The sequence below is a fragment of the Ascaphus truei genome, chromosome 1 (assembly GCF_040206685.1).
Source record: "Ascaphus truei isolate aAscTru1 chromosome 1, aAscTru1.hap1, whole genome shotgun sequence".
Taxonomy (NCBI): domain Eukaryota; kingdom Metazoa; phylum Chordata; class Amphibia; order Anura; family Ascaphidae; genus Ascaphus; species Ascaphus truei.
The window spans coordinates 280154704-280162576 of record NC_134483.1 but is presented as its reverse complement, the minus strand read 5'-3'; positions in this window follow the sequence as shown (position 1 = coordinate 280162576).

Below are 7873 nucleotides of genomic sequence, written 5' to 3'. Positions count from 1 at the left end.
TGACTATACCGGGGATACGCTTATCACAATGCCTTTCTGGTCTGTGCTGAAGCAGGGCATTCTGGCAGCCAAGTGGTTTGACTTTTATTATTAACCCTGGTTACCCCCTCTCGGAACCACAGACTTAGAAATCGCCAGCTCATATACAGTGCATAAAATATATTTAAATATATACCCTTATACACCATTTTAATAAAAAATATCACAAAATTCTTCTAAGTTCCTCGGGAAGAGTGAAAGATGCGCACGTTCATTTTCAGAGCTCCTAGACCTTCCTATAAGAAGTTAGCCAAAAAGTAGCTTCGATAAACGCTTAGGTTAAGTTTGAGAGTTGCTTCTAATGTACCAAAGCTGGACTTAGACATAATTTCACTCTCACAACATTATGGCTGGTTGGAGACAGTCCGAACCACAAGTACCGGGTCCATGGTTCTAGGCGTATACTGGGGGGACGGGGACGACTCCCATTAACCCCTGACTATACCGGGGATACGCTTATCACAATGCCTTTCTGGTCTGTGCTGAAGCAGGGCATTCTGGCAGCCAAGTGGTTTGACTTTTATTATTAACCCTGGTTACCCCCTCTCGGAACCACAGACTTAGAAATCGCCAGCTCATATACAGTGCATAAAATATATTTAAATATATACCCTTATACACCATTTTAATAAAAAATATCACAAAATTCTTCTAAGTCCCTCGGGAAGAGTGAAAGATGCGCACGTTCATTTTCAGAGCTCCTAGACCTTCCTATAAGAAGTTAGCCAAAAAGTAGCTTCGAAAAACGCTTAGGTTAAGTTTGAGAGTTGCTTCTAATGTACCAAAGCTGGACTTAGACATAATTATACTCTCACAACATTATGGCTGGTTGGAGACAGTCCGAACCACAAGTACCGGGTCCATGGTTCTGGGCGTATACTGGGGGGACGGGGACGACTCCCATTAACCCCTGACTGTACCGGGGATACGCTTATCACAATGCCTTTCTGGTCTGTGCTGAAGTAGGGCATTCTGGCAGCCAAGTGGTTTGACTTTTATTAGAAACCCTGGTTACCCCCTCTCGGAACCACAGACTTAGAAATCGCCAGCTCATATACAGTGCATAAAATATATTTAAATATATACCCTTAAACACCATTTTAATAAAAAATATCACAAAATTCTTCTAAGTCCCTCGGGAAGAGTGAAAGATGCGCACGTTCATTTTCAGAGCTCCTAGACCTTCCTATAAGAAGTTAGCCAAAAAGTATCTTCGAAAAACGCTTAGGTAAAGTTTGAGAGTTGCTTCTAATGTACCAAAGCTGGACTTAGACATAATTTCACTCTCACAACATTATGGCTGGTTGGAGACAGTCCGAACCACAAGTACCGGGTCCATGGTTCTGGGCGTATACTGGGGGGACGGGGACGACTCCCATTAACCCCTGACTATACCGGGGATACGCTTATCACAATGCCTTTCTGGTCTGTGCTGAAGCAGGGCATTCTGGCAGCCAAGTGGCTTGGCCTTTATTAGTGAGCCTGGTTACCCCCTCTCGGAACCACAGACTTAGAAATCGCCAGCTCATATACAGTGCATAAAATATATTTATATAATATATTTATATATATACCCTTATACACCATTTTAATAAAAAATATCACAAAATTCTTCTAAGTCCCTCGGGAAGAGTGAAAGATGCGCACGTTCATTTTCAGAGCTCCTAGACCTTCCTACACTGGCGACACACTTTATTCGAGCTCGGCTAGTCCCACGAATTTGGGTATACCCGGGTGTATTGAGGTTTGTGACTGTTTTCTGCCCGAGTGCATTGAGGTATTTTTCAGTCAGGGATTGAAGCATTTTATTCCCGCTGGCTGCAATACTGCACAGTATATATATATACTGCATTACAATTCATGAATTTATGCCATCTGGTAGACACGCTAAGCATTGCAGCCTATTAAATCCTAATCATTATCATTTAACAGATCAGCCGCCCGTCAGCCAGGCATGAACCCAGGCTGGGAAGGCAAACGCAACGGGGCTTGTCAGAGGTGAGGAGCGGTGCATTCTAGGTATCTGCCAGGTACATATTGGGCATTTGCTCGAATAAAGTGTGTCGGTGCAGTATAAGAAGTTAGCCAAAAAGTAGCTTCGAAAAACGCTTAGGTTAAGTTTGAGAGTTGCTTCTAATGTACCAAAGCTGGACTTAGACATAATTATACTCTCACAACATTATGGCTGGTTGAAGACAGTCCGAACCACAAGTACCGGGTCCATGGTTCTGGGCGTATACTGGGGGGACGGGGACGACTCCCATTAACCCCTGACTGTACCGGGGATACGCTTATCACAATGCCTTTCTGGTCTGTGCTGAAGTAGGGCATTCTGGCAGCCAAGTGGTTTGACTTTTATTAGAAACCCTGGTTACCCCCTCTCGGAACCACAGACTTAGAAATCGCCAGCTCATATACAGTGCATAAAATATATTTAAATATATACCCTTAAACACCATTTTAATAAAAAATATCACAAAATTCTTCTAAGTCCCTCGGGAAGAGTGAAAGATGCGCACGTTCATTTTCAGAGCTCCTAGACCTTCCTATAAGAAGTTAGCCAAAAAGTAGCTTCGAAAAACGCTTAGGTAAAGTTTGAGAGTTGCTTCTAATGTACCAAAGCTGGACTTAGACATAATTTCACTCTCACAACATTATGGCTGGTTGGAGACAGTCCGAACAACAAGTACCGGGTCCATGGTTCTGGGCGTATACTGGGGGGACGGGAACAACTCCCATTAACCCCTGACTATACCGGGGATACGCTTATCACAATGCCTTTCTGGTCTGTGCTGAAGCAGGGCATTCTGGCAGCCAAGTGGCTTGACCTTTATTAGTGAGCCTGGTTACCCCCTCTCGGAACCACAGACTTAGAAATCGCTAGCTCATATACAGTGCATAAAATATATTTATATAATATATTTATATATATACCCTTATACACCATTTTAATAAAAAATATCACAAAATTCTTCTAAGTCCCTCGGGAAGAGTGAAAGACGCGCACGTTCATTTTCAGAGATCCTAGACCTTCCTATAAGAAGTTAGCCAAAAAGTAGCTTCGAAAAACGCTTAGGTTAAGTTTCAGAGTTGCTTCTATTGTACCAAAGCTGGACTTAGACATAATTTCACTCTCACAACATTATGGCTGGTTGGAGACAGTCCGAACCACAAGTACCGGGTCCATGGTTCTGGGCGTATACTGGGGGGACGGGGACGACTCCCATTAACCCCTGACTATACCGGGGATACGCTTATCACAATGCCTTTCTGGTCTGTGCTGAAGCAGGGCATTCTGGCAGCCAAGTGGCTTGGCCTTTATTAGTGAGCCTGGTGTCCCCCTCTCGGAACCACAGACTTAGAAATCGCCAGCTCATATACAGTGCATAAAATATATTTAAATATATACCCTTATACACCATTTTAATAAAAAATATCACAAAATTCTTCTAAGTCCCTCGGGAAGAGTGAAAGATGCGCACGTTCATTTTCAGAGCTCCTAGACCTTCCTATAAGAAGTTAGCCAAAAAGTAGCTTCGAAAAACGCTTAGGTTAAGTTTGAGAGTTGCTTCTAATGTACCAAAGCTGGACTTAGACATAATTATACTCTCACAACATTATGGCTGGTTGGAGACAGTCCGAACCACAAGTACCGGGTCCATGGTTCTGGGCATATACTGGGGGGACGGGGACGACTCCCATTAACCCCTGACTGTACCGGGGATATGCTTATCACAATGCCTTTCTGGTCTGTGCTGAAGTAGGGCATTCTGGCAGCCAAGTGGTTTGACTTTTATTAGAAACCCTGGTTACCCCCTCTCGGAACCACAGACTTAGAAATCGCCAGCTCATATACAGTGCATAAAATATATTTAAATATATACCCTTAAACACCATTTTAATAAAAAATATCACAAAATTCTTCTAAGTCCCTCGGGAAGAGTGAAAGATGCGCACGTTCATTTTCAGAGATCCTAGACCTTCCTATAAGAAGTTAGCCAAAAAGTAGCTTCGAAAAACGCTTAGGTTAAGTTTGAGAGTTGCTTCTAATGTACCAAAGCTGGACTTAGACATAATTTCACTCTCACAACATTATGGCTGGTTGGAGACAGTCCGAACCACAAGTACCGGGTCCATGGTTCTGGGCGTATACTGGGGGGACGGGAACGACTCCCATTAACCCCTGACTATACCGGGGATACGCTTATCACAATGCCTTTCTGGTCTGTGCTGAAGCAGGGCATTCTGGCAGCCAAGTGGCTTGACCTTTATTAGTGAGCCTGGTTACCCCCTCTCGGAACCACAGACTTAGAAATCGCCAGCTCATATACAGTGCATAAAATATATTTATATAATATATTTATATATAAACCCTTATACTCCATTTTAATAAAAAATATAACAAAATTCTTCTAAGTCCCTCGGGAAGAGTGAAAGACGCGCACGTTCATTTTCAGAGATCCTAGACCTTCCTATAAGAAGTTAGCCAAAAAGTAGCGTCGAAAAACGCTTAGGTTAAGTTTCAGAGTTGCTTCTATTGTACCAAAGCTGGACTTAGACATAATTTCACTCTCACAACATTATGGCTGGTTGGAGACAGTCCGAACCACAAGTACCGGGTCCATGGTTCTGGGCGTATACTGGGGGGACGGGGACGACTCCCATTAACCCCTGACTATACCGGGGATACGCTTATCACAATGCCTTTCTGGTCTGTGCTGAAGCAGGGCATTCTGGCAGCCAAGTGGCTTGGCCTTTATTAGTGAGCCTGGTTACCCCCTCTCGGAACCACAGACTTAGAAATCGCCAGCTCATATACAGTGCATAAAATATATTTAAATATATACCCTTAAACACCATTTTAATAAAAAATATCACAAAATTCTTCTAAGTCCCTCGGGAAGAGTGAAAGATGCGCACGTTCATTTTCAGAGCTCCTAGACCTTCCTATAAGAAGTTAGCCAAAAAGTAGCTTCGAAAAACGCTTAGGTAAAGTTTGAGAGTTGCTTCTAATGTACCAAAGCTGGACTTAGACATAATTTCACTCTCACAACATTATGGCTGGTTGGAGACAGTCCGAACCACAAATACCGGGTCCATGGTTCTGGGCGTATACTGGGGGGACGGGAACGACTCCCATTAACCCCTGACTATACCGGGGATACGCTTATCACAATGCCTTTCTGGTCTGTGCTGAAGCAGGGCATTCTGGCAGCCAAGTGGCTTGACCTTTATTAGTGAGCCTGGTTACCCCCTCTCGGAACCACAGACTTAGAAATCGCCAGCTCATATACAGTGCATAAAATATATTTATATAATATATTTATATATATACCCTTATACTCCATTTTAATAAAAAATATAACAAAATTCTTCTAAGTCCCTCGGGAAGAGTGAAAGACGCGCACGTTCATTTTCAGAGATCCTAGACCTTCCTATAAGAAGTTAGCCAAAAAGTAGCGTCGAAAAACGCTTAGGTTAAGTTTCAGAGTTGCTTCTATTGTACCAAAGCTGGACTTAGACATAATTTCACTCTCACAACATTATGGCTGGTTGGAGACAGTCCGAACCACAAGTACCGGGTCCATGGTTCTGGGCGTATACTGGGGGGACGGGGACGACTCCCATTAACCCCTGACAATACCGGGGATACGCTTATCACAATGCCTTTCTGGTCTGTGCTGAAGCAGGGCATTCTGGCAGCCAAGTGGCTTGGCCTTTATTAGTGAGCCTGGTTACCCCCTCTCGGAACCACAGACTTAGAAATCGCCAGCTCATATACAGTGCATAAAATATATTTAAATATATACCCTTAAACACCATTTTAATAAAAAATATCACAAAATTCTTCTAAGTCCCTCGGGAAGAGTGAAAGATGCGCACGTTCATTTTCAGAGCTCCTAGACCTTCCTATAAGAAGTTAGCCAAAAAGTAGCTTCGAAAAACGCTTAGGTAAAGTTTGAGAGTTGCTTCTAATGTACCAAAGCTGGACTTAGACATAATTTCACTCTCACAACATTATGGCTGGTTGGAGACAGTCCGAACCACAAATACCGGGTCCATGGTTCTGGGCGTATACTGGGGGGACGGGAACGACTCCCATTAACCCCTGACTATACCGGGGATACGCTTATCACAATGCCTTTCTGGTCTGTGCTGAAGCAGGGCATTCTGGCAGCCAAGTGGCTTGACCTTTATTAGTGAGCCTGGTTACCCCCTCTCGGAACCACAGACTTAGAAATCGCCAGCTCATATACAGTGCATAAAATATATTTATATAATATATTTATATATATACCCTTATACACCATTTTAATAAAAAATATCACAAAATTCTTCTAAGTCCCTCGGGAAGAGTGAAAGACGCGCACGTTCATTTTCAGAGATCCTAGACCTTCCTATAAGAAGTTAGCCAAAAAGTAGCTTCGAAAAACGCTTAGGTTAAGTTTCAGAGTTGCTTCTATTGTACCAAAGCTGGACTTAGACATAATTTCACTCTCACAACATTATGGCTGGTTGGAGACAGTCCGAACCACAAGTACCGGGTCCATGGTTCTGGGCGTATACTGGGGGGACGGGGACGATTCCCATTAACCCCTGACTATACCGAGGATACGCTTATCACAATGCCTTTCTGGTCTGTGCTGAAGCAGGGCATTCTGGCATCCAAGTGGCTTGGCCTTTATTAGTGAGCCTGGTTACCCCCTCTCGGAACCACAGACTTAGAAATCGCCAGCTCATATACAGTGCATAAAATATATTTAAATATATACCCTTAAACACCATTTTATTAAAAAATATCACAAAATTCTTCTAAGTCCCTCGGGAAGAGTGAAAGATGCGCACGTTCATTTTCAGAGCTCCTAGACCTTCCTATAAGAAGTTAGCCAAAAAGTAGCTTCGAAAACGCTTAGGTAAAGTTTGAGAGTTGCTTCTAATGTACCAAAGCTGGACTTAGACATAATTTCACTCTCACAACATTATGGCTGGTTGGAGACAGTCCGAACCACAAGTACCGGGTCCATGGTTCTGGGCGTATACTGGGGGGACGGGAACGACTCCCATTAACCCCTGACTATACCGGGGATACGCTTATCACAATGCCTTTCTGGTCTGTGCTGAAGCAGGGCATTCTGGCAGCCAAGTGGCTTGACCTTTATTAGTGAGCCTGGTTACCCCCTCTCGGAACCACAGACTTAGAAATTGCCAGCTCATATACAGTGCATAAAATATATTTAAATATATACCCTTAAACACCATTTTAATAAAAAATATCAAAAAATTCTTGTAAGTCCCTCGGGAAGAGTGAAAGATGCGCACGTTCATTTTCAGAGCTCCTAGACCTTCCTATAAGAAGTTAGCCAAAAAGAAGCTTCGAAAAACGCTTAGGTTAAGTTTGAGAGTTGCTTCTAATGTACCAAAGCTGGACTTAGACATAATTATACTCTCACAACATTATGGCTGGTTGGAGACAGTCCGAACCACAAGTACCGGGTCCATGGTTCTGGCCGTATACTGGGGGGGACGGGGACGACTCCCATTAACCCCTGACTATACCGGGGATACGCTTATCACAATGCCTTTCTGGTCTGTGCTGAAGCAGGGCATTCTGGCAGCCAAGTGGCTTGACCTTTATTAGTGAGCCTGGTTACCCCCTCTCGGAACCACAGACATAGAAATCGCCAGCTCATATACAGTGCATAAAATATATTTATATAATATATTTATATATATACCCTTATACACCATTTTAATAAAAAATATCACAAAATTCTTCTAAGTCCCTCGGGAAGAGTGAAAGACGCGCACGTTCATTTTCAGAGATCCTAGACCT